This window comes from Callithrix jacchus, chromosome 7 (assembly GCF_049354715.1).
Source record: "Callithrix jacchus isolate 240 chromosome 7, calJac240_pri, whole genome shotgun sequence".
Classification (NCBI taxonomy): domain Eukaryota; kingdom Metazoa; phylum Chordata; class Mammalia; order Primates; family Cebidae; genus Callithrix; species Callithrix jacchus.
In genome coordinates this window covers 108,487,526-108,507,886 of record NC_133508.1, presented here as the reverse complement: position 1 = coordinate 108,507,886, position 20,361 = coordinate 108,487,526, and positions in this window count along the sequence as shown.

Sequence of the window (20,361 nt, the reverse complement as noted above, 5' to 3'; positions counted from 1 at the left end):
TCAAGAGAAATCATTTAGTTTACCTCATTAGGCAGAAATACACGTATACCAGCATTTCCTAAAGTTACAAAAGATGTTAGTAGGTATTACACGAAAAAAATAGATTAGTCAAATATGCTTGAGGAATGCTAGATTTTAAAAAATGTTTATTAACTACTAGCTTGCTCAGAATCTTTAATATGCAAACATGTACTATGAACATTGGGGATATTTCTCTATGATATTTGACCTTGCAATTCGTAAGTCATGGAGCACCTGTAGGGATCAATATTCCACCAAACAGTCTGGACAATGCTAATTTATGCAATATTAAACCAAGAGACTCTGTCAGTTTTTAACAGTTTCCAAAAAATCTATAATTATCTTTTAGTGAAGCTGCTTCTGTCCCCATTTTGTTGTTTTATTTCATTTTGTTTAATATTTTCAGCTCTATAGCATATTTGGGACCATTATTGAGTGGGCTGGGTTAGTGTTAATAAAGAGATGATATGAAGACAGTGCCAGTCTGTGGCCTGCTTGTTTCCAAACAATATAAGTACAGAGGTTCTGCAACATTTTTCAGAGTAATTTTATTTCTATGAATTGAATATTTAAATATTGGAAAAATCACTTGAGGCTTGCATTTTGCATGCCTCTTTATTTTTATTTTTTTTATGTTGCATGCCTCTTTATTTTTATTTTATTTTCTTTATTTTTATTTTTTTGAGTTATTAACTTTTATTCTATTTTACAAAAGTATCATTTCTCAGCAAATCTGAAATTTAACAACTGCTCTCTTACCACAGATTGAGAAGGACTGTTCTAAGATCAAATTTCACGAGGAAGAATTTATGTTGTAGTTTTTTTCTAAATTAAATATATGAACTAGTACAAATTTTGACAGCAGTCCTAGTGAGAGGCAACTGTAGGAGAGTCTGAGAGTGAGAGAGGAATGAGGTCAGGTTGCTGAAGACACAGCTCTTGTCAGTCAGCCCTATTTATACAGGTACCCTCTCTAGGTTCTGGGAAGCAATCTCTGTCCCTTGACCTTTGAGGTTCCAGGATGGTAAAGCTGTGCTGCTGCTAGCCATGGGGTGCAATACTACCCTTGTTTTTCCTATACCCGTCCAAGCCTTCATACATACAATTAAAATTCTTCCAAAATTTGCTAGTTGTGTTACCACTATTACCTGGAAGCCTCTGATTAATCATTGCTCCTCCATCATTTCCTCTTTTGTTTTACAAAATCACATCTTTTCCTTCTGAAGCTTAAAAATACCTCAGGCCATGAATCTGAGGATATCCAATATGGATGGATCATTTAACAGCTAAATGAAATCTCAAGGCTTCAAACATTTTGGAAGATTTACAAGCACTTGTTGACTGCTGTCAATGGATGATCTTTGCAGATGGAAACAAACAGGACTCCTAACAGCTACAATGACAAGCTAAAGAGTTTAACAGACCGCTGTAAAACCAAAGGCAAATAAAATCAAATTAATAAGAAATCATATTGGAAGAATCTGGAACTCAGGATATGTGCAGGAGAAAATTACAACAGAGACAGGAACTCTTCTTGTGACAGACCAAAACCTCTGATAGAATTGATAGGCACAGAGACCAATAGTTAGAGAATAAAGAGCAGCAATCTGGCTTTTCCAGGAATATGCCTTCAGTAGGCCTGAAGCCCAAATCTGCCAATAGGGTGACAGGCCTAGAATTTACGTGTAATCTCCTCAATCTCTTGATTGTACTGATAAATACTTTGAGAGTGTTACCAAGTACAGTAATGTCAAATGTTAAGCAGTCAGTCACATAGCACAAATCTCTAGACAGAGAAGTCATAAGGGACCCACAAGGTATGAATCCTCTATGAGACTATCAAGGATACTACCCTGAACTGTCGTCACTCTTATCAAGTAGTGTTACTGAAGTCAGGCAACTTCATGAGAATTTGAGAGCAAGAGGGTCTTAATCATCTAACTGGTAGCATTGTTCTGTTTGCTACACGATGTAGCCAGCTTGTGCACAGTCATGGTTCCCTTACATGCTTAAACAAAATTGTATACTAGAAATATTTACTCTGCTTCAAATTATGCTGTATTATAGATTGTGAAGATTTACCAGAGTCCAATACCTAGTATTGCCTAAATTGCCAAGAGGACAAATTAAATGTAAACAGTTCCCAACTTAAAAGAAAAAAGAAAGAAACTTGTATATACTTTGCTTTATGTATGAGCAATGTCCTGCCAATCTTATCATTATTCTGTTTTGCCTACCTTGCAGATTAGTATCAGGAGTGGGAGAGACTCAAACAAATGTCAGGTCACATTCAGACGAAGTATAATGTAGTAGTTGTGAGTACAAGCCCTAGTTCCCAACTGTCTTAGTGTAAATCTTCTCTCTGGAATTTAGAAAGTATGTAATATTAACCTCTCACATCTCAGTTTTATCATCTCCAAAATGAGGAGAATACTTCAGTTCTTAATACACTAAATAATCTTATAAGATTTCAGTGAGCTAACATATACAAAATCCTATGTACTTAGAGAAAATGTCATAGAGAAAATGTTTTAAATTATCATTTAAGATAGTTATTTTAAGACAGGGGTCAGCAAACCTTTTCTGTAAAGGGCCAGATATTAAATATTTTTCACTTTACAGGCCAAATACAGTCCCTGTTATGTGTGTTTACAACTTTTTTTTTTTTTTTTTTTGAGACGGAGTTTCGCTCTTGTTACCCAGGCTGGAGTGCAATGGCACAATCTCGGCTCACCACAACCTCCGCCCCCAGGGTTCAGGCAATTCTCCTGCCTCAGCCTCCTGAGTAGCTGGGATTACAGGCACGCGCCATGGTGCCCAGCTAATTTTTTGTAATTTTTAGTAGAGACGGGGTTTCGCCATGTTGACCAGGATGGTCTCGATCTGTTGACCTCGTGATCCACCCGCCTCGGCCTCCCAAAGTGCTGGGATTACAGGCTTGAGCCACCGCGCCCAGCCACAACTCTTCAAAATATATTTTAAGAAACTGCTTAGATCACAGGCCATACAAAAACAGGCTGCAGGTCGAATGTGGCCCATTGGTTATAGTTTGCCCAATCTCTGCCATAAACATTCTTTCACTTTCTATTGAAGGGATAAACATCCCATTCCTTTCTTATTAAGAAATGGCAGCCTCACACTGAGATCTAAATCACCTGTAAATATGAATAAAAAGATAAAGGAAACTTATTTCTCCAAGATTCGTGGATGTAGAGAAAGTCTTTTCCTAATCTCAGTTGGGCCCAATCCAAGAGTCATCTCCTCTAAACAAAATTATGCCTGGGAGAATAAATTATTTATCCTCTTTGGATGAATTATGTTGACAACATTAAGATTCCATATCATTAGGAACCATGTATCATTCTGGAAATGAACTTATAGATATCAACTTTTCAGAAAATTTCTGCATAAACATTTTTCTACTTAGACTGAAGGAAGGGTTGTTAAACAGATAATATTGAGCAGAGGGAGAACATATAAAGGAGTTAAAAAACTGGATTAAAGTTAGTAAAATATTAGGAACTCCAGCATCAGGAATGTGGGAAAGGAACAAACAGGGAGACCAGGCAGAGAACTGGTACAATGGAATAAAGTAGGCTGTCCTGAGTATGCATTCAGCCCTTACCCTAGAAGACTAAAGGTAAGACCAGAAGTCTTTTGTAGCAGTGATAGTTGAATAAATTGGGTATAGGGCCTCACAAGACCCTGAAAGAAAATCATGTTCCCTAGATGGATTGGACACATAAAACAAGAGATTATAGTTTTATAGGGTCTCTAACAGATAATCTGGAGCATTTAAATTATTATCCCTTTGCTAGAGAGGTGCTTAAAATTCAACACAGAATTTTAAGAACAAAATTTTTATGATAGTCAAAATCAGCCTGTAAGATTTCAACAACTCTTGCCTCAGTCAGCGGGTCAAGATTTTGGAAACTGCATATTCTAAATGAATGGATCTTTTGAAGCTCAATTTACCAAATTATAAGAATAAAATAATTAGGGTTTTATTTTAGGGAGATCAAGCAGATAATACAAATTAACTTTGGAAAGGTAGGTATATGATGCCTTGATATAGGCAAATATATGTGTTTGCATAGGGATAGTTTAGGTGAAATTTTCTATTGGTAAAACTTGATGAATTTTCTGATTTTGGTTTATGTGAATGTGAAAAGCATTATGAATAGACAAAAACTTCTATAATTATTAGTAAGATTTCAGTATATTTAAGTGTAGATTAAATATAATATTTAATATGAAATATATTATATTCCAATGTCCTATATAACTTACTGTGAGTTGAGTCTTGTAGAATGGGACAATATAATCTATAGAAATGTTTCTACCTAACTTTGGGGGTTACAAAATATTCTGATGATTTTTGACCTTTATTTAGAGTATTATCTGACTCTCTAATTGAAAAATTGGACTAATAAAGTAATACTGAGCTAATAAATATTTGTATATATTCACTGTAATTTAATACCAATATTATTAGAAATAAAAGATAAATGTTGACAAATGCCCATGGAAATTCAAAGTTAAAAAGCAGTTTTAGGCAAAAATCTCAAAGATCTGTCCTTTCTTCAAGGTGTATATCATTCCATATAAAATATTAGGTGTCTTTTGCCTGTATATTCTTTATAATTCCTTGGGAAAAGACAGAATTTATTTTACTTTTCAGATAGTTTTTCCTCTAAAATACTAAGTGGAGTTGTATGGGTAGTCACTTCTAGGTACTTGAAGCAAGGGACAAAAATAGAGTAAGAAAAGACTTCTAAATACAGGAGACAAAATGCTATTTGGCATGACAATAAATAACATCAAATCTACCAGAGGAAGGAGAAATTAGATTAAAAACTCTCAGTGCTAAAATAGAACTTGGTTAAATTGAAAAGAACAATATAGAATTGTTACCTTTTATTTAAAAAGAAAAGTAATATTCTGCTCTGTAACTCATGTGGCTTCATTAGCATGCTGCATCCCCAATTCTCATATAAAATACTAAAATCTCTACTTCCAGCCCCTAGATTTGGTCTTTGTTACTATTTTTTAACAAAAGAGACTAGAGCCCCTTAGTTTCTGTGGCTGATTGCATATTAAAGGCAGTGGAACCCAGGACAAGACTGAAACATCTTATCGAAATTAGAAAGCAAAGATGTTTACTTTGTTTTTGTACCTATTTGTACAACTTAGATGCTTATTATTGTGTCTGCATATGTATAAGCATGTATTAATAAATAAGTGAATAACAAAATACAAGTATTACTTGTTATATAATAAAAGTTCATACTGTATAATGATAATCAGGGTGAAAGCACTGCCTCTTTCATGTACTATGTCTTCTCACAGACCAGCAGGAAGAAATTTACTTAATAGCAAGCACTATGGTAAATATTATCAAGGACTGACAAAAGAAATGAAACTTCTCTTTCTCTAAACAACTATTAACCACTCCTTTAATTGTCCTTTGTGTTACTTCTGATGACCAAAGAAGTGGAAGGTGGACTTTCTGGGCATCCTCAGCATACTTCCTCCTTCAGTCTATTCACCCGCACAAGCTTCCTGTTCCTCTGGGATGCACTGACAGTCTGTAGTCTGGTATATTCCCAGCCACGTTATTGCCTCCCTTAGATACTCTTGAAGCTCACACATAGAATATCCATTTCTTTGTCCACTAAGAAGATGAAAAACTCTTGGTTTTATTTCCATTGGTGAACTCCTAGAAGAGCTTTCTGTTTATCAAAAAAAATCAGAAGGTGAAAAACTCTTGGTGTTAATATATTCATTGTTGAACTGGTAAAACAGCTTTTTGCTTTTAACACAATCATAATTTATTGTAGTTAACTATTTCTTTGATGTAAATACTCCCATTATACTAACTGCAAACTACCAACAGTTTTACAACTGGCTCCAAAATTCCAAATCAACAAGCATCTCTTATGAATGTGAGCTGGCTTCAACATACTAATGGTCCTGCTTTCTTCGTTTTTGCCTTATCTCATCCTTTCTGTGTGGCTTTTTACTTGGAAACAAAAAACACAACAAATCACATCTGGTTGCCTTGGGAAACATTATGCCATATAAATTGACAGAACCCACTCTCTTTGCCACTCCCTAAATTCTACTCTCAGTGTACACACCCAGTGTTGGTAGCTGAGGCTGAAACTGTCAACCTGGCATTTTCTACTTTTTCAGGACAGTTTTATACATTGTCTTTACCAGTGTTGATGAAAAGAAAATGAAATGGAAGAGAAGAGAAAAGAAGAGGAAGGAAAGGAAGATAGGATGAGAGTTAAAAAAAAAAAAAGAAAAGGAAACCAAGAAGGATCATTCTCTCCTTTCTTTTACAGACTTACTACTTGTCTTGTGTTACAGTCATTTTTGTACATGGGTTATCATTTTTCCAGATGTTAAAAATGCTTTGAGTATTTAATCTGTATCTCATTTATTTCTATGTCTCCTACAGCACCTAACTAAATGTCTAGCTTATATAATGAGCCTTTGATAAATATTCATTGAAAAAACAGAATTTAAAGAAATAGAGTAAGAGAATCACAAGTAAAAATGATTACATAGAAAAGGCTTATTTCAATATCAAGCCAAATGAATAAGTGATGAACATACTGATTTCCAGATTTCACTGTTTGCCATCAATTCTCCACCAAGCAAAGATAAGGTGATATTGCCAGCCTGTCGTGAGCTTGCTCTTAACAGTAGACATATCGCCTTTGTACATTCCTAGAGCAGAGAACGTAGATTTGACTGCCTTAAGTTAATACCTTTGTGCTTCACTGAGATAGTCACTCTTAGCTGATAATAGATCCATTCTCTGTTGGAAGACTTGTGCTCAGAGTAATTTTCTTTTATTCCAGATAAAAAGGGTAGCACCCATAGACATGTTCAGCATGTTGTGACTATTAAAATGAACTGGAATTGGGGTGTGTGTGTGTGTGAGAGAGAGAGAGAGAGAGAGAGAGAGAGAGAGAGAGAGAGAGAGAGAGAGAGAGAGAGAGAGAGAGAGAGAGAGAGAGAGAGGGTGCCTCAATGTGTTGTCCAGGTTGTACTTAAAATTTTAGTCTCAAGTGATCCTCTTGCCTCAGCTTCTCAAGTACCTGGAGCTGTAAGCACACACTACTGCACTTAGCCATGAATTAGGTTTTATTACTCTTATCATTAAGGTACTGTTAAGACCTGTCTACTATTGATAAGATCAGTTGATTCAGTGCAGACCGTTTAGTGCTAAGTTCCTGGAAATATTTCACAAACTTAAAATTTTTTAAATGGTTAAGTAAAAATAAACTATACTCTTAGAGAAGACTAATATAACATTTTTGTTATTGTTCACTTGCTTAATGCAGTTTTTGTTACCATTGCTTTTGGTGTTTTAGCCATGAAGTCTTTGCCTATGCCTATGTCCTGAATGGTTTTGCCTAGGTTTTCTTCTAGGGTGTTTATGGTGTTAGGTCTTATGTTTAGATCTTTAATCCATCTGGAGTTAATTTTAGTGTAAGGTGTCAGGAAGGGATCCAGTTTCTGCTTTATGCACATGGCTAGCCAGTTTTCCCAACACCATTTATTAAACAGGGAACCCTTTCCCCATTGCTTTTCTCAGGTTTGACGAAGATCAGATGATTGGAGATGTGTGGTGTTGCCTCTGAGGCCTCTGTTCTGTTCCATTTGTCTATGTCTCTGTTTTGGTACCAATACCATGCTGTTTTGATTACTGTGGCCTTGTAGTATAGTTTGAAGTAGGCAGCATGATACCTCCAGCTTTGTTCTTTTTGCTTAGGATTGTTTTAGCTATGCAGGTTTTCTTTTGGTTCCATATGAAGTTTGCAGTGTTTTTTTCCAGTTCTGTTAAGAAGGTCATTGGTAGCTTGACAGGGATAGTGTTGAATCTATAAGTTACTTTGGGCAGTATGACCATTTTCATGATGTTGATTCTTCCCAACCATGAGCATGGGATGTTTTTCCATCTGTTTGTGTCCTCTCTTATTTCATTGAGTGGTGGTTTGTAGTGCTCTTTGAAGATGTCCTTTACATCCTTTGTTAGTTGTATTCCTAGGTATTTTATTCTCTTTGTAGCAATTGTGAATGGGATAGACCAATAACAAGGGCTGAAGTTGAGGCAGCAATTAATAGCTTACCAATTTAAAAAGCCCAGGTCCAGATGGGGTTACAGCTGAATTCTACCAGACTTACAAAGAGGACCTGGTACCATTCCTTCTGAAACTATTCCAAACAATACAAAAAGAAGGAATCGTCCCCCACTCATTTTTATGAGACCAATATCATCCTGATACCAAAACCAGGCAGAGATGCAACTAAAAAAGAAAACTTCAGGCCAATATCCATGATGAACATAGATGCAAAAATCTTCAATAACATACTGGCAAACAGAATGCAACAGCAAATCAAAAAGCTTATTCATCATGATCAAGTAGGCTTCAACCCAGGGATGCGAGGCTGGTTCAACATACACAAGTCTATAAATGTAATCCATCATATAAATAGAACCAAAGACAAAAACCACATGATTATCTCAATAGATGCAGAAAAGGCCTTCGACAAAATTCAACAGCCTTTATGCTAAAAACCTTCAATAGACTAGGTATTGATGGTACGTATCACAAAATAATTAAAGCTATTTATCACAAACCCACAGCCAATATCATACTGAATGGGCAAAAACTGAAAGCATTTCCTTTGAAATCTGGCACAAGATAAGGATGCCCTCTCTCACCACTCCTATTCAATATAGTATTGGAAGTTCTAGCCAGGGCAATAAGGCAAGAGAAAGAAATAAAGGCTATTCAAATAGGAAGAGAGAAAGTCAAATTGTCTCTATTTGCAGATGACATGGCTGTAAATTTAGAAGACCCCATCATCTCAGCCCAAAGTCTCCTGAAACTGATAAGCAACTTCAGTAAAGTCTCAGGACAAAAAAATCAATCTGCAGAAATCACAAGCGTTTTTTTTTTTGAGACGGAGTTTCGCTCTTGTTACCCAGGCTGGAGTGCAATGGCGCCATCTCGGCTCACCGCAACCTCCGCCTCCTGGGTTCAGGCAATTCTCCTGCCTCAGCCTCCCGAGTAGCTGGGACTACAGGTATGCACCACCATGCTCAGCTAATTTTTTGTATTTTTAGTAGAGATGGGGTTTCACCATGTTGACCAGGATGGTCTCAATCTCTTGACCTTGTGATCCACCCACCTCGGCCTCCCAAAGTGCTGGGATTACAGGCGTGAGCCACCACGCCCAGCCTCACAAGCATTTCTACACCAAAAGCAGACAAAAAGAGAGCCAAAGCAAAAGTGAACTCCCGTGAACAATAAATCTTAAGCAAAATATTAAGAAAAATAACATTTCATTATTGTCTGTAAATTAAATCAGAATCGAAATTGCAATTTCAATTCTGAGTAGCTAGTCTCATCAATTTAGTGAGAAATTCATCCTCAGTTATTTCTATGCTTTCTCCAACCTTCAGGTTTGTGCTGAGGTTATGGGTTTTACTCTATGTCTAAGCATTAGGACATTGATCACTAGAGGTATCTGTCCATATTGGTAAGAGCTGAATTTTGCTGCAGCCATGTGATATCATCAGATTCGCTGGTGTGCCATTTCCATGCCATGCTTTGTGCTTCAAGAGGATCTTGAACAAGGCCGAGAACCCAAGCTTGGCAGCTAACTTTTGAGTGCTTCCAGGGAAGAAGTAAAAGTCCCTTCTGTTCAAGGACAGGCAGACCTGTCCCTTACCCCCAACCTGGATAGAGCTCTTTTTCTCTTTTGAAACCTTCTGTCTCTCTTGGTTTCACACAGGGATACCAATTTCCTCTCTCTTCAAATTCTATTATCCTCAGTGGGCAAACAGAAGCCAGAAAATCCCTGCCAAAAACCTTTCATGTAGTAAGGAAGTAGGGAAATTGCTATGTGCTCGAATGAAGGACAGAGGAGGTGGAAAATTCAAGAAGAAAAAATAACTCATAAATTCAATTAATATTTTAAAAAACTATCTTTCAAATATCTTCCTTCTGCTTAGGAAGATCTGTATTTATGGATCTCATCCCTTCAAACTAGGTGGTCTAGCCCTCCTACCCTCCAGTTTCTTCCCTCAACATACTAGCTTAGGTATATTTCTGTCTTTCTACGTACTTGCTTTTTGCCCAACAAAGATAACATTCTGCTTAAATAAAGTATGTAACTGCCTAAGTAATGTAAGTCAAGGGATACTAGGAAGAATCATCTCCATTCAAAGATACTTGTTTCTCTGTTATGAGGTGACTTTGTTGCTACCACTAGAAAAACTGATGCTTTGGATTAAGGCATAGCTACAGGGTACCTAAAAATCATCCATGGATTCGACTACTCATATATATGTATGTATGTCAGGCACTGTGCTAGGCACAAGATATACCATAACAAATTAGCATACATGGTTCTCCCTCTCCTGGAGCTTACAGTTTATTCATGAAGAGAGATATGTCAGTACTTATTTCTGAAATGATTAATCAATTACAATTATAAGTGTCATAAAAAAGAAGTGAAGTTGGGCATGAGAATATATAACAGGGGAACTTTCTTGAGAAAGCAGCATTTAGTCTAAAATCTAAAAGTACATGGAAAGGGAGAAAAGAGAGTTTTAAAGCAGAGAAAACCGCATGTCTGGAGGTCTTGGAATAAGCAGAATATTGTTTAAAAATTTTTAAACAAAACAAACTAAAACAATGAAGAAGACCCAGATGGCTGAAACCTAGAGATAGAGGAGAATTACTTAAGGTGAGGTCAAAAGGTGACCCAGGAGTTAGAATAGGCAGAGCTGCATAAACCATAACAAAGGTTTTGGTCTTGATCCAACCCCCAACCCCCAAATGTCTTAAGCAGAGGAATACATGATCAGATTTCTATTTAAGAATTCTTGCTACTGTGCAGAGGAAGGCAAAAACTAAATATGTAAAACATTATGCCATTATCAGCTATTAGCATTCTAGTCTCTTAAATTCTATCCAACTAGCTGTTGATACAAGAGTGTGTCATGAAAGCCCTCAGACAGGTCCGTCACAGATCCACATCCTCGCTGAACTGTAGCATTCATTATCACCGCCCCCTCCTGTTCTCATACTCTTTTACTTAAAAAAGTCTCTATCTGGCATGTCAGTTCCATCACCAGGATCCCCATTTTAATTACCTGGAGGTCTATAATTCCTCGCATCTCGGAGATTTAAGCTTCATTTCACTGTTACCATTCATGCCTTGTGACTGTGGACTGGAGTAGTCCTGCCCTTGAACTCCACTCTAGGGGATGGAGCTTCCTTACCCGACAACAGATTCACCTGATAATGTGTCTTCTAATACTTCCGGTATTAGGGAGCTCCCTAAACTCTACTTTTTGCCATCCTTACTGACTTCCACCCTAATTCAAGCTACTATCATTTCTCACCTCAATCAATTCAACATTCTATTAATGCATCTTCCCTTTTGAAGTCTTTCTCCAAGGCTTTGGTCCACACTGAGGCAAGAAAGATCTTTCTAGACCAAAAATTTTGCCTTGACATTTCCTCGCTTAAAACTCTTTCATGGTCTCACATTTTTTTTTTTTTTATTGGATTTTAGGTTTTGGGGTACATGAGCAGAGCATGTAAGACAGTTGCGTAGGAACACACATGGCAGTGTGCTTTTCTTTCCTTCTCCCCTTCACCCACATTTGGCATTTCTCCCCAGGCTATCCCTCCCCACCTCCCCCTCCCACTGGCCCTCCCCTTTTCCCCCCAATAGACCCCAGTGTTTAGTACTCCCCTTTCTGTGTCCATGTGTTCTCATTTTTCATCACCCGCCTATGAGTGAGAATATGCGGTGTTTCATTTTCTGTTCTTGTGTCAGTTTGCTGAGGATGACGTTCTCCAGATTCATCCATGTCCCTACAAACGACACAAACTCATCATTTCTAATTGCTGCATAATATTCCATGGTGTATATGTGCCACATTTTTCCAATCCAGTCTATTATCAATGGGCATTTTAGACAAAATGGCAAACCCTTCATATATCATACAAGTCCCTTCATAACTAAACTCCATTTACTTTTTTTGTTTTTTTTTTTTTGTTTTTTTTTTTTTAGTCAGGGTCTTATTCTGTCACCCAGGCTATAGTGCAGTGGTGTGATCATGGCTCATTGCAGCTTGAAACTACTGGGCTCTAGTGATCCTCTCATGTCAGCCTCCCAGAGTAGCTGAGACTGCAGGTATGACCCACTGTGCCTGAGCCCCCATTCACCTTTTCGTTCCTGTCTCACATATTCTTCCCTCGTACTTTATGCTCCAGTCATTTATCTAAGGACCTGATTAGATGCTGCACCAGCTGGGGTGCTCACCTTTTTGGAGCACATTAGAAATATCAGGCTAACTAACTTGGCTCTCCAACCCCTCATTTTTTTATTGGATTTTTTTTTTGTTTTTTGAGAGTGAGTCTCACTCTGTTGCCCGGGCTGGAGTGTAATGGCGTGATCTCAGCTCACTGAAATCTCTGCCTCCTGGGTTCAAACAGTTCTCCCACCTCAGCCTCCGAGTAGCTGGGATTACAAGCACCCACCACCATGCCCAACTAATTTTTGTATTTTTGGTAGAGACAGGGTTTCACCATGTTGGCCAGGCTGGTCTTGAACTCCAGACCTTGTGATCTACCTGCCTCAGCCTCCCAAAGTGCTGCGATTAAACGAGTGTGCACTCGTTTAATGCAAAATGTACACTGATGTTGCTCCTGGAACAGGAGTCAGCATTACCAAATGTAAATAAAAATATTCTCCCAACTTCTACACAGATTGATTTCTTAAGTATTTCTGCAAAATACATTTAGAGTAACAGCGGAAATCTGGCAGCAAGCTAAATTTTTAAACTCAAATAATATGTGGCATAGTGCTATTTATCGGGGATGAGTCATTTATTTTATTATCTAAGTTTTGCATTTTTAGTACATCTCCCAAGAAGTTCTCTGGTTCAAAACACACATAAACCGAAGAAAGAGAAGAAAATGGGGAATTGTTTTGCTAAATAATTCCATAAAATCGACTCTGCTTTGACCCAGCTGAAGTGAATTACTAGGTGAATGTGTTTTGCATATAATTTTTCTTAATAGAAAAATCAATTTCTCCCTGGCCCCAAGAAATAAATATTGAATAGTTTTCTAAATATCCTTTTTAAGGGGTGACAAAATGTTAGCTTGCCTTGCGGGCCCTCATTCTCAGCATGCTCATGCAAGCCCCTGTACTTTTTTATACATATTTTCCTCTCCATGAAACAAGATACACTTCCCTCTTGCTATTGCCTATTCAACTTAAATAACACTCCTTTAAGGAGACCTTCCATCACTCATATATCAGGTAGGTTCTCTATACTATTCTATCTTTCTATACGTCTACTATCATTTTATTATCTGTTCTATTCATTGTATATTTACTCTATTTTATTGTGTATCTGTTCTACTTGATTGTATATTTACTCTGTTTTGTTCTTTCTTCTAGACTATAAGCTTCTCCAGCAGAAAATTCTGCCTGTTTGTTTACATATCCCAGGCACCTAGACTGGTGGCTGGAACATAGAAGCTCCATAAAAATATTTGATGAATAAAAATGAATCAATGAATGAATAAATATGTGAGTAAAAAGTACTCCATGTTGGAGCTCTCTGACTCTTTGATTGAACTGTCCCTCTTATTTTTCACCATGGTCATCTGTTACTATATTATGCTTGAAACACAGGTCTGTGAACTGAATTAATGCCAGATCCCATTACAGCTGCTGTCACACGTTCCCAGCAAATGACAGTTGTAAACAATGAGATAGAAAAAGTAAATGCTAAGGCAATAGACACCATGAATTAATTTTCCCCTTTATAATTTTGTTTATGGCTAAACCTCCCCACATTTCTCTCTCGTGTTCACAAGGAGCCCTTAAGACATTGGCAAAACAGTTCAATTAATGGAGCCTCAGCTCTGCAACCCCCTAAGGGCTGTAGATGGCATGGCTCCAGTGACTTCAAGGCCACAGATAATGTCAAGCTAAGTTAGGTGCGTGAGAAATTACTGGTATACTGTAAAATAAGGAAAGTTTTCCCTTGGCTGACACAATCACTCCAGAGTTGCAACAAGTGTTTAATATATGGCAAGCATTGTCTTGTCTCCTACAAACACTATTTAATTTAATAAACAAAAATCTTAAAGGTAGGTGCAACTATTCTATAACCATTCTACATACAAGAAAAGTGATGCCCAGGGAAGTTTAATAAATTGTCTCAAGTCATCTGGTTAGGGAATGGCAGAGCCAGAAACCCAAATAGATCTAATTCCACAATATGATGCTTTTTAAGACAGCGTGTGTCCTTTCCCCAAAAATATCAACTTTTAGAAGAAATTCAAGCTAGTTTCAAAAATGAAAACAAGTTAATAAGAAACAAAACTAATCTTTCAGTTCATGATACTATAGTTCATTTTGGATTCTTTTCAAATAGCTGTTGCATGCTGTACTTTTGTGCTGAAACAGAAAAAAAATGTCTAATTCTATTTACATCTAAAATTAATTAGAATGATTAGGAAGCATTAAGAAAATCTAAGCAAATGATTTTGAATGCATTCTATAAAATATATATGAAGCCCAATAACCAAAAGATCTTGTCACCATTTTGGAAAGAAATATACACAAAATATGCCCAACTATATTATCATTCATAATAGTTTTCTTAAGGCATTTGTAATATTATAGTTATACATAAACAGTCTATTCATTATTGAAGATTTCCAGGGGAAAGAGGTTGGTACATTGGTTAAAGGGAAAAATAAGTTTAGAAGATGCTGGAAATAATACTGACTAGCAGAAAGAATTATCATGTTGGGAGGGGAAGAGAAAGCAGACAGTGATTCAGAGAAAATGAATTTTGGTTGCCCTTCCTTCTGAAGACCTTGGAGAAGGATGTGGGGGCACATAAGTTTTGGAAGAAGTAAGCATAAACATGTTCTATGTTGACATAATAACCTGCCACAGGAAACAAAGCCAGTGAAGGTGGTGTTGACAAAGCTAACATTTCTTGAGCATGTGTATATGCTAGAGCCTGTGCCAGATTCCGTGCATGGCTCTTTCGAAAAAGAAGAATTCAAAATAAATAAAAGACAGAGTATTGCAGACCAAACTACTGTCATTTTAATAAGGGAGAAAACATTGTCAAAAATCATTTAGAACTTTGCCACCAAAAAACAAGTAAATTGTGTGAACTGACTAGACTTCCAACATTCACATGGTATCATGAGAAATTAGAAAAAGATTATATAACTTTGCTCTGACATCAAGGGCTACATAATTTATGAAGGAGTTAAATCTGACAAGTGAGCATAAAATATGGTAATAGTTCAGAGAAAGGAAACATTTATGTAGCTTTTTGTGGTCAAATGACACAGGCAGCATTTGATCTGTACCTTAAAAGAAGTCATAGAATTAGATGAATTTCTCTAGACCAAAGGCATAACATGAGCAAAGTAACACCAGGTGAACTTGAATGTGACTTATTCAAGATTGTAAGATTTGCCTGATTGGAATTAAGTACATGTTCTGGAGAAAAGTGGGTAAGAACAGACCTGCAAATTGGAATGAGGTTATGGCAAGCCTTAAAACATTTTATTAAATTGAAATCTAAGGTACTTGAAGACCAGCTGATCTTTGCAGTCTCCGTCACTCCGCCTATCACACCAAAATCCAATGTGTAACTGCCCACCCAGACACTGACTTAGTAGCTTTCTACCAACATTCATTCCTAGTTCCCAATAGTTTCACGTAAATTGCTGTTTAACAACCCCAACTAGGATTTCAAACAGGTACAGAGGAATTCCACATCTGCTATGTGGGGGGAAAAATGTTGCTGTAAAGGAAGTTCCTTTTCCTAAGAACAGCATCCCACTGCATGCTATCAAGCCCCTCAATGCAAAGCAGAAGTTTCCCTGACCCTCAGTTCCTGATTCCTAGGGGAAGGCATGGGCTCCACTTCATGTAGAGAGCACAGATGGTTAACATGAACAGTGGGTTTCATTAGCCTGCAATGTAAGATGTAACCTGGTAAGCACAGCTCACTCATAAATCCAGCCCATGGCTGTCTCCTCAGAGAGTCTCTGTAAATAGAGTGTTTTGTACAGGCAAAGCAGCTTTCTTTTTCACATTTAGTGGGGGGTGGAGGGCACCTTCGTCCAAAGGCAGAATAATAAGAATATGAAAGGCCGGACTCCAGTATAACTCGGCACCCTTCCTGCCAACACAGCAAGCTGCCTCTGTCAAATGTGCTGTCTCATGTCAACAGTAGTAATTATGTGGGAAAAGGTGCTCCTTGTAGCTACTCTGGGTGGCTGTAGTAAAAGATACTGAAAATGTGAGCACTGTTAGGCAGTGAATTTGTCATGCTAAGTAGGACAGTGCCTAATGGTGATAAGAAAATGAAGCAAACAGCTGACATTAAATCTCTTTTATGACATTTTCATAGAAATTGTAGGAACACCTATATAATCCCTAACCTCAGGAAGGAATGTGAAAAGAAAAATATAGTATTTAGTGACACGAATTTTCATAGCTGGATGTACATTTGGGATCATTAATAACAACTCTCTTTCTAGGTGAAGAAATTGAGACCTAGAAAACTTCAGAAATTTGCCCCAAGCTCATATAACTTTTAGAGGCAGAGTACAACTATTTGGATGATGTCTCAAATGTCTCATTTTTCCAGTGATGCCATATGCTAGTAACAGCTAAGGTTTGCAGTCCATGAAACAGTAGGATATGTATTATCATGCTTCATCTTTACTCCAACCCTGTGAGGGTAGTATTATTATCCCTTCATACAGATCCAAAATCCAAGGCTCAGAGAGATTAACCAACATGCCTAAATAGCTTGTGGAAAGATTGGGCTCACACCTACATCTTTTGGCCAGGAGATGGAGTTGGTACGCAGTACCATGCTGCCTGTCTTGCAGATAGAACCATACAGAAACATCCTATTTTCTGCATTGCATCTATACAGAGAATGTAGCTATTGAAAAGAAGCAATGATTGACTACTTCATTCAACAAGCAGATATTGAGGACCTACTATATGCCAGACAATGATCTAAGTCACAGAGATACAGCAGTAAGAATAGACAAAGTCACTGCCCTCATGGAGACAACAACAAAACATGACAGACAACAAACAAAAGCAAAACATATAGATGCAGGTGGTAATAAGGTCTATAAAAGAAAAAGAAAGTAGAGAGCGTTTGCAGTAGTGTTTACTAGTAATCAGTGGCTCTATCCCAACATGAGCAAATCAGCATGCAGAGATTTTACACGCAATGATAAATAAGCAATAGTAACCAGCCCAAGGGTCCACAAGCTGTGTTCAGTGTTTCAAAAATAAATAAATAATAAAATCTAAATTAATTATTTAGTAAAAGAAAACTAGATAATTCATTTTTTAAAAATTAAGACAAATTATATCAACCCTGTGGAAACTCTATCTAGACATAATTTTAAATCCTGATTGACAGATACACTTGCCATAAAAATGAGGACCCTAATCATTACTCAATAAATGTAATTTTTCTGTTTAAAAAAATGAATCTTTCCAAAAATCAGGGATTAAGGGGGTAATTGTTTAATGTAGTCATTGGCCATGATAAAATTGTAATTCAACATCTATCCTAGGACAAAGCAGATGAGATCTTTTGGAAACAACCTTCACCTTTTAGCATTAGGGCAAATCTCTCTGAAAAGAACCAAGGCATGAACTAATTACAGCTGGCTATGCTGTCTGTATTAGTCTGTTCTCACATTGCTATAAAGATACCACCTGATCTGGGTAATTTAAAAAGAAAGAAGGTTTAATTGACTCATCGTTCCACATGGCTGGGGAGGCCTCAGGAAACTTAAAATTATAGCAGAAGGTGAAGGGGAGGCAAGTACTTTCTTCACAGTGGCAGAAGAGAGGAGTGGAGAACTGCCACACACTTTTAAACCATCAGATCTCATGAGCACTGCCTCACTATCATGAAAACGGTATGGGGGAAGACACCTCCACGATCCAATCACCTCCCACCAGGTCCCTCCCTTAGCATGTGGGAATTACAACTGGAGATGAGACATGGATGGGGACATAAAGCTAATCCATATCTCTGTCCCTGGGAAAATCTGAGCAATCAGCAAAATACATATTATTTATCACCTGATAGAACCTTCTTTATTCTCATGATCACTTAGGTGTCCCACCCCCATATTTCCCCAGGAGCAAAGTACCTCTTTGCAGTGCTGGCTTCCTACAGACTACAACTGTGGTTCCTTCTTAAAGCTGCTCTCTCCTTTCTCAAGACCTTCCTCAGAAAATCAACTTGTTAGCACCCCATACGTTGTATGTTAATTTATTTACTCTGAAAACAAACTGATGAAGTTAACATTACTCTTTTCATTTTGCAGATGAAGAATTAAGGTGTATGGAGATTAATTAGGTATGTCCATGGTCACACAGATAGTCTCTTTCTCCTTCCAAAGGAAGATGCTAAGTGACTAGCTCTTTAATCTATAAAATTAATAGGTAAGAGCTATATGTTTACATGATGTTGCATTATCAAGACAGCAATGGTAAGAATGTATGCATAAGCTTTGCAAAAAAGTTCGTTACTTATAAATTTCTTGCACAGTTAATATAACAATGCTAAGGAAACAAGAAAAAGAAAACAGGAGTTCTCATCATTTTCAGAAAAATGTATCTCCCTTGTGTAGCTGTATTTTTTTGTAAAAATCTGAAGTTTATAATTTAAGTTTGGTTAGTATGACAAATAAAGTAGATGTCAACCTGTGTATCTGGGATTTTTTTCCTGAGAATGTTGTTATGTTTATTCTTCCCCTAAAACTAGAAGTACAGGTTATGACAGGCATGTTTATTGTTCAATAATAAAAGATAGATTGTTTAAATTACACAACAGATTTGTGATAATTTGATGCTGGTCCACATGATATGGCTAGAGAAATGTTTTGACTTCTATTACTATCAATTTTATTTCCCTAAATAGATTAATAATTGTTAATAATAGTTCTGCTAATGCAATTGCAGATCTTATTTAATCTTCACAGTTACAAGATGAGAATTATTATCCTCATTTTAAAAATGTGGTAACATAGGCTCAGAGAAGTAAAATAAATTTCCAGGTGACAGGGTCAGCATTTAAATGCAGGTGGATCGCTCCCCAAAGCTTGTGCTCTTAAACACTCCAGGGCTTTTTATGTGCCTCTTACTGTCAAAACCCAACCTTTACACAGAATCTGACTTTATTCAGGGGGTGTCCAAGACTAGACACAGACTAGTTTATCCTACAAATTAACAAAAATACTGGATATTCAGCAAAAGGCACTCTCAGAAGAGATAAATACTTAGACCCTCACTTTGACAATTCAGAAACATTTCAAGTACTAACTGTATTTTATCACTCATAAAATTGAAGATGAATCATATTCTTGACTTCATATTAAAGATTCTTTTTGGTATGATTTGTTCTAAAATTAATATGCCAATGATTCACAGCCCCTTATAATTTCACCTTTGGCCTATTATTTTTATCAATGTATCATGAGAGAAATTGTCTCTTCGGGTTAAGATGCATTCATCTGGAGGAATGTTATTGTGGTCTATATAAATATCACTCCGTTATTTTTAAAAAATTATTTTTTCCATCTGTGCAAATCTATTCTTTGTTGTCTTGAACAGGTGACATTACCTACCAGAATTCCTAACTGTAAGGGATTTATTTAGCCCCCATTCATGATCCTTTATTAACTGATCTGGATCTATTTTACCTCTTTAACAAGTTTTGCCTGACTGTTATTTTAGTCACGCAAAAAATTATAAGCCAAGATTTTTAAAAATACTGTACAGATTGCACACCGGGAAGCTGGCAGTCTTTCACACCATGTTCATTCTCTGCAACACAAATCGTCACCACAATAAAGAGCCTAAAACAAAAGCCAAATGCTGCATAAGGAGTACTTTTCCTTCTGAAAAAATTCCAACATTGCGGAGCATCCTTTCCTCTGGATGCACATGCATAATTTCCATTATTGTTAATGGGAGCTATACATGCATAACACCCATTACTGCTAATGGGAGCTAAGTGCACACACAAGGGTAGAATACAGTGAAATCTGTCTTAGAAAATCACCCAAGAGACTAGCAAAAATCAGTTGCCTGGTAGAGAATGGTTTTAAATTAAAAGCAGAACAGAACTGAGGTTGAAACCACAGGGGAACTATTTAAACTTCAGGGAGCAGTGGGAATTGGCTTCTCTCTTTCTTG